An 8,122-nucleotide genomic window follows, 5' to 3' on the forward strand; every position below is an offset into this window, starting at 1 on the left:
TATTACAGATCCTTCATATAGAGGAACATCTCCAGCACGCTATGTAGGTCTCATGGTGCAACGGTAGTTTGTCTGACTTTAGATCCGAAGGTTACGTGTTTAAATCACGTCGGGGTCACTGTTCGTTCGGATATTGTTCTTCCAGAATTAATATTTCTTTTGCTGTTTGGCAATAACCAGACCCTTGCTCCAAGGTCTGTCTCACTGTTTCCCCGGTGTCAGGCAGAGAATATTTTTTTCTTTAAAAAAATACTTTATTCATATAAAAATTTGTACAGTACATTCAAAAGCAGTTCAGTACATTTAGCTGCGGTCAGTAATCCCATACACTACATTTGGGTTCTGACGGCAGTTCCTGTCGATATATTCCCTTGCTTTTCAGTTCCAGTACAATTCGGTACAATACGGGATACCTTGTAGTACATTCAACAAATTACATCACACGTGTCACTGTACAGTACATGGAATGGGTAACGATACATTTACACTTTTTTTCAACGTGCATCACGAAACAGACCTTACATTGTACATGGCACTACAGATGTGTTTACAGATCATGGTGCTCCATGTACACAATAAAGAAGTTACAAGTACGGCCCGAGGGGAGTTTTATATTGATTCCTGGCTCGGGGTTTACCGTGTCAGAAGGGCTTTAAACTGTGGCCCTTCCCCACCCTGCCTTTTCGGCAACTGCACCACTTTTAAGTGCGTCCCTCAGCACGTAATCCTGGATATTGGATTGCGCCAGTCTGCAACACGCAGAGGTGGACATCTCCTTGCTCTGGAAGACCAGCAAGTTTCGGCAAGACCAAAGAGCATCTTTGACTAAGTTGATGGCCCTCCAGCAGCAGGTGATGTCTGTCTCGGTGTGTGCCCTTGGGAACAGCCCGTAGAGCACAGAGTCCTGTGTTACGGAGCTGCTTTCTCACGGCTGCGACCCGGGTTCGATTCCCGGTCAGGGAAATTGTACTTTTAATTCAAAACCTTATAAAAAAAATAGTTCATCTCTTTTACACATCTTGGTGCATCTACTGTGTAAAAAAAATAGAAGCATTGATTTAAACATCATTTATTAATTCATAAAATTCTATTGTCATATGATATATTTTGGTCTGAGCATATGAGGAAATTTTCTCCCGTTCACATTGGGTTTTATTCTGGTAATCTGGTGCTGAAAGTGGAGATGTTTCCGCAGTGTCGCGGTTAACACGTTCGCCTCACACGCAAATCATCGACACCATCAGAGGCAGTCCCTCGGGATCGAGGAGGACTTGCTTCCACTCCCAAAGTGAATCCTTTGATGGCTGAACAGTCCGATATGAGAGCCACAGATCCTGTTACAGGTGGGACAGACATACGTCGAGGGAAGGGGTCGTTGGGACTGGTGTGCCGCGTGCTCCTTCCGCTGCCTGCGCTTGGTCTCTTCATTATCGTTGCATCGAGCCTCAAAGAGCTCAACGCCCTCCCGGATGGACTTTCTCCAGCTCGGGCTGTCTGCGGCCAGGGTCTCCCAGGTGTCAGTGGTGAGGTTGCACTTTACCAGGGAGGCTTTGAGGGTGTCCTTGTAACTTTTCCGCTGTCCTCCTTTGGCTCGTTCACCCTGAAGGAGCTCCGCATAAAGACGTAAACATAAACACATACGGATTAGGAGCCAGAGTTTGCCATTCGGCCCCTCGAGCCTGGTCCACCATTGAAGAAGACCCTGTCAGTTCTTCAACTTCAAGTTTTAACATCTGGGGCAGAGCCAACAGGCGCCTGGCTGCAATGAGTGATAAAAACGTGCGTTGGTCCGAAACCTGGCTAGCTCAGTCGGAAGTGCATGAGACTCTTAATCTCAGTGTCGTGGGTTCGAGCCCCACGTTGGGCGATTTCTTTTCATTTCATGTTGCTTTCATGGAAAACCTCTGACCGAAACGGCACAAAACAAAAATGTTCCTTTCAAAGTCATTAAACTCCGAAATTTCCACGCCCGCGAATCTCCTGAATCAGATGCCTCTAGTTTTGCTGACTCAATCCATGTCCCTTTGCAATGTTATGCTCCCACCCACACTATGAAATGTGCCAATAATTTATCGAATCATGGAATGGTTACAGCACGGAAGGCCATTCGGCCCAACGAGCCCGTGCCGACTCTCAGCGAGTTCCACTCCCCCACCCTTTCCCCTTAGCCCTGCAATTGTTTTTCCTTCAGAAACTTATCCAACTCCCGTCTGAAAGATAAGATTGAATTTGCCTCCACCGCCCTTTCAAGACGTGCATCCCAGATCCTAACCACTCGGTGCTAAATGGCCATCTCCTGTTCCTATGGGTGAAGTCTGGGAAACACGAGATCAATTCCTGCCACACTCACAGCCTTCTTAAATATAGCACCTTCATTCTATTCTCGGAAAAACAGCTCCTGACGTTTCGGCCAGCTGTGTCGGTTAAAGCTCTGGTTATATTCCTAAGATTACGTTACCCACAGTGATTCTGTAGTGTAGCGGTTGTCAGTTTTGCCTCACACCCGAAAGGTAACCCGTTCGAGCACGGGTGGAAACATTATTTTGGAGACTATTTTTGCTGTGAAATAATTGAACAAAATTCGCCCCCGGTTCCTTTTCGCATGAGCACTGAACATTTTAAACCAGTCTCCAACATACAGAGTGAGTAAAGTCAGTAAGGGGAGAAAACTTCATCAATGATTCAAAATCCTTAAATAGTTAAAGTTCAGTTATTGAAGTTTCCACTGTCCCTCAGTATCAATTCTACAAAACAACGTTGTCGGTTAATGAATGGGGAATAAAACAAATAACCTTCACCCATCCCCATCCCCCGACACACAGTTTAATTTGTTGCATGTCATTATTTTAAAGATTTTGAATGAAAGATTTACTTTCTGCATCCGGGCTCCCTCTGTGAGCACCGCATCACTAAACGAGCAGGAAACACATTCAAGAGTTTACCAAAATTGCTGACATTTCTTAGCTTTTTTCTTGTGTTTTTTCAGCTCTTCGTCCTTTTCAGCTCCTGACTGCGGATATTGCTGTGATTAAACCTGAACACGATGCAATGTCTGTCTCACTGTTTCCCCGGTGTCAGGCAGAGACAAGCCTGCTGCCCTCATTTATTTCATGTGACAGGACACAAAAGTTCAAAATCAATCTGCAAGTGGCCACACAAAGCACTGAATAATCAGGATGGCCGAGCGGTCTAAGGTTCTGTGTTCAGGTCACTGTCTCCTCTGAAGATGTGGGTTCATGTCCTCTTTCTGATATATTTTTTGAACCAAAAACTAATGTGCGATAAAATGGAACAAGAGCAGTCCGGTGTGCATTGTCACATGATGCAAGCTACCTCGGACCCGGACCAAAGCCCCAGACGCCGAGCACATGCTCAGGAAAACCATGGGGGAGAGAATATCCCGGTCATTGGTCCTTATAGTAACACTGAACAAGTGTCCGGTCTGAAACATTCCAGAGTAATAACATGCAACTGGAGTATCTAACAGTCAGGATGGCCAACCGGTCTAAGGTGCTGTGTTCTGTTCACAGTCTCTTCTGGTGGTGTGAGTTCAAATCCAGCTCCTGACATCCAGTGTTTTTAATTACAAACTCATTTGTTTGGACACCACTCTCAAGTGCTTTGGGAGATCCATCGAACTTAATAAAATGACCCCACTTCAATGACAAACAACGATATCAAAGTTACCTCTCAAACCGGGAATCGATCCTGGGTGGCTGTAGCGAAAGGAATGGTTTTGTGAAACATTGAAATGTGCCCTTTTAATATCTCGCTAATTTAAAAACACGGTTATAATTTGTTTCAGTGCAAAAGAAGGCAGGCTCGAAGGGACAAATGGCCGACTACTGTGCCTGGTTCTTGTGTTCTTATACAGAACAAATGATCAAATGAACAACTCTCCCTCAGTTCGCATTTCTTTCATTGTGCAAAAGAAGTTTGTGGGTTCATTAATGATGTTTTCCTGTGAAAGCACCATAAAAGTTGAAGGAAAATAATTCACCCAACATGGGGCTCGATCCCATGACCCGGAGATTAAAAGTCTAATACTATGCCGACTCAATGAGCCGGGCCTGCTAAAGTAGCATCTTCCGGTCGCTGATTGCTGCCAGGCGCCTGTTAGCATCGCCCCGTGGGTTTATCTCGAGCTTCATACCACGAAACCGGTTCTCCTGAATTTCAAGGCTTGTAAGGAGATCAATCATCAAAAGCCGTGTCATTAACCACAGCTGGGCCGTCAATTTTCTGATCGCAAAGTTCTTTCAGTCCTTGTCAATATCTCTTGTCTATTTGCCGGTGTTTCCCGATTCTGTCAGTCTCTCTGGCTCTCTTTAGTTATCTGTGGTCACCTGCAGGTTGATTCTCGATGAATGCCTGTTTTTGTGTCTTCAACAACAACAGAAAATGTTTCTTATATATTTCTTACGTTCTCTCCAATGCCTTGATATCCTTCCTAAATTGTGGTGCTCAGAACTGTAAACAGTTCTCCAACTGAGACCTAAACCGGGATTGAAAAGTTATGGTATAACTTCCTCGCTGGTGTCCTCCATTTCACGACATATAAAGCCAAGGGCCCTGTATTGTTTTTAAACAACTTAGCAACTTATCTACCCAGCTTCAAAGATTTATGTGTGTAAATCACTCTATCCTTCGACTACCCTTTTAACATAATACAATTTAGTTTATGTTTTATCATATCACCTCCCTTTGTTTCCCAGACCTTACACACACGTACAGGAGGAGGCCCATTAAGCCCCTTGAGCCTGTTACACAGGAACAGGAGGAGGTCCATTCAGCCCCTTGAGCCTGTTACACAGGAACAGGAGTAGGCCCATTCAGCCCCTCGACCCTGTTGCACAGGAACAGGAGGAGGCACATTCAGCACCTCGAGCCTGTTACACAGGAACAGGAGGAGTCCATTCAGCCCCACGAGCCTGTTACACAGGAACAGGAGGAGGCCCATTAAGCCCCTTCAGCCTGTTACACAGGAACAGGAGGAGGCGCATTCAGCCCCTCGACCCTGTTACACAGGAGCAGGAGGAGGCCAATTCAGCTCCTCGAGTCTGTTACACAGTTACAGGAGGAGGCCCATTCAGCCCCTCGAGCCTGTTACACAGGAACAGGATGAGGCCCATTCAGCCTCTCGAGCCTGTTACACAGGAACAGGAGGAGGCCATTCAGGCCCTGGAGCCTGTTACACAGGAACAGCAGGAGGCCATTCAGCCCCTCGAGCCTGTTACACAGGAACAGGAGGAGGCCATTCAGCCCCTCGAGCCGGTTCCGCCATTCAATGTGATCATGGCTGATCTGTGACGAAACTCCATATACCCACCTTTGGCCCATATTCCATAATAATTTTGGTCAAAATGCGATGTAAAATGAACAACTGACCCCGCACCAACTGCCCTTTGCAGAAGGGAGTTCCATTCCTCTCCCACCATGTGTGTGTAGGAATGTTTCCGAATTTCACTCCTGAAACGTCTGGCTCTAATGTTTTGACTATGGCCCCTAGTCTGGTACTCCCCAACCAGCGGGAATCATTTCTCTCCACCTAATCTATCTGCTCCCTTATTATCTTGAAAATGTTGATCAAATCACGGCTCGACCATGTAATTTCCAGTGGGTGTAATCTCATATCTTAATGTAAACCTTGGAATCCAGGTATCATTATGGGAAACAGACACAGTGCTCCCTCCAAAGCCAATATAGCCTTCCTAAGGCAAGGTCAGTGAAAACTGAATCAAGGGACGGGTCTTACTAGATTTAATCTGATGGTTTCCAGCAGGCATTTGGAAAGGTCCCACACATCATCATCATCGTCATCATAGGTGGATCCTCGAACGAGGAAGGCTTACTTCCACATGGGTTAACAGGTGTTTCAATGAAGGACCCGATGTTGCAGTCCTGAACTCCAATCAAAGGGTGGAAGATGCCTGTGGGTGGATGGTTTTCATGTGGTGTGACCATTGCACACCAGCCTCCACACGGGCTTGACAGAGCGAGGTCTTGGTCCAGTGGCAAGGGTTAACGAGGAAAGCTGGAGACCTGCTCTGCTGCACGTCATAAAAACCCAGGTCGCCGTTTGGTGCATGGGCAGGAACATCGGCGGGACCCAGGTACAGCGGAGGAACTCGAAGGTCAGTGTGGAGGAACGGTGAGAGATCGTGGTGGAGGAACGGTGAGAGATCGTGGTGGAGGAACGGTGAGACATCTTGGTGGAGGAACGGTGAGAGATCGTGGTGGAGGAACGGTGAGAGGTCGTGGTGGAGGAGCGATGATAGGTCGTGGTGGAGGAGCGGTGAGTGGTCGTGGTGGAGGAGTAGTGAGAGGTCGTGGTGGAGGAGCGGTGAGAGATCGTGGTGTTGGAACGGTGAGAGGTCGTGGTGGAGGAGCGGTGAGAGGTCGTGGTGGAGGAGCGGTGAGAAGTCGTGGTGGAGGAGTGACGAGAGGTCGTGGTGGTGGAACGGTGAGAGGTCGTGGTGGAGGAACGGTGAGAGATCGTGGCGGAGGTGCGGCGAAGGTTAAACACAAGGGATGTTGGCAGAAATCAAAGTTGAGGCAATGTATGTGTTGTGTATCTGTAAAGCATACACTCCCATGTTCTGCCATCAGGGAGCTCATCCCCTGAAGTCCCAAGGGATCCCAGCACTACTTGGGGGCACTGTATGTAAGCCGGCCCCTAAGGCGAGCTTCTCACTCTGGAGTGTCTTATGAAAGACTGAGGTCACTCTTACTTTAACCTCCCTGTGTGCAGCTTCATCTGTGTTGGACCACAATAACTGGCGACGGGAATACGAATCCAACACAAACTTGCAGCAAACTTTTGGCATACTGAAGAAGTTCTCGGAGGGTGAGGACTGGGAATCCTATGTCGAATGGCTAGACCAGTAGTTTGTAGCCAATGAGCTGGACGGAGAATGAAGTGCTGCAAAAAGGAGAGCGGTCCTCCTCACATTCTGTGGGGCACCGACCTATAGCCTCATGAAGAATCTTCTGGCTCCAGTGAAACCCACAGATAAGTCGTATGAGGAGCTGTGTACACTGGTTCGGGAGCATCATAACCCGAGGGAGAGCCTGCTTTGGTGAGGTATCGGTTTTACACGTGCCAGCGATCTGAAGATCAGGAAGTGACGAGCTACGTCGCCGAGCTAAGGCGACTTGCAGGATAATGTGACTTTGATGGCTACCTGGAGCAAATGCTCAGAGACTTTCTTGTACTGGGCATTGGCCACGAGACCATCCTACGAAAGCTTTTGGCTGTAGAGACACCGGTCCTCAGTAAGGTCATTGCGATAACACAGGTATTTATGTCCACCAGTGATAACACCAAAGAAACCTCTCAGCACACAAGTGCTAGCAATCTTCATAAATTAAGTGGAACTGTGTTTGTCAGCAGACATGTACAGGGCAGAAACCACGAGTCTGCAACTGTCAGCAGGCCTCAGGTGACCCAGATGACTCATAGTCCCCAACAAAGGATGAATGCAAGGCAATTCACACCTTGTTGGCGTTGTGGATGCTTCCATTCAGCCTATTCATGCCGCTTCAAAGCGTATGTTTGCAAGAGCTGTGGAAGAATGGGGCATCTCCAACGGCCTTGCGAATGAGCTGCAAGCTCTGCAATACCTGATAACCACCATGTGGCAGAGGAAGATCGGTCCATGGTGGATCAAAGCAATTTCGAGCCTCAGAGAGAGGAGGCAAATGCTGAAGTACACGGGGTGCACACTTTTTCGACGAAATGTCCACCTAAACTGCTAAATGTAAAATTGAATGGCTTACCCATAACTATGGAACTAGACACTGGCGCTAGCCAATCCATCGTGAGTAAAAATATGTTTGAGAGACTGTGGTGCAACAAGGCATTCAGACCAGCCCGAAGCCCCATCCACACGAAACTGAGAATGCACACCAAAGCGCTTACCACTATCCTGGGCAGCGCCATTGTCAAGGTCACCTACGAGGGCACGGTGCACAAACTGCCACTCTGGATTGTCCCGGGCGATGGTCCCACAGTGCTTGGAAAGAGCTGGCTGGGCAAAATCGGCTAGAACTGGGATACCATCCGAGCGCTATCACATGACGATGAGGCCTTATGTACCCAGGTTCTGAACAAATTTCCTTC

The 8,122-nt window shown here is 47.6% G+C and overlaps 1 non-coding gene across 1 annotated transcript; it reads left to right on the plus strand.

Annotated features, from left to right (window-relative positions):
• The first annotated feature begins 1,794 nt into the window (after positions 1-1,794).
• On the plus strand, positions 1,795-1,867 carry trnak-cuu (transfer RNA lysine (anticodon CUU)). Its single transcript has one exon. It is a non-coding gene; the product is annotated as a tRNA-Lys (tRNA).
• Positions 1,868-8,122: the final 6,255 nt, after the last annotated feature.

This window comes from Pristiophorus japonicus, unplaced genomic scaffold (assembly GCF_044704955.1).
Source record: "Pristiophorus japonicus isolate sPriJap1 unplaced genomic scaffold, sPriJap1.hap1 HAP1_SCAFFOLD_109, whole genome shotgun sequence".
Lineage (NCBI taxonomy): Eukaryota > Metazoa > Chordata > Chondrichthyes > Pristiophoridae > Pristiophorus > Pristiophorus japonicus.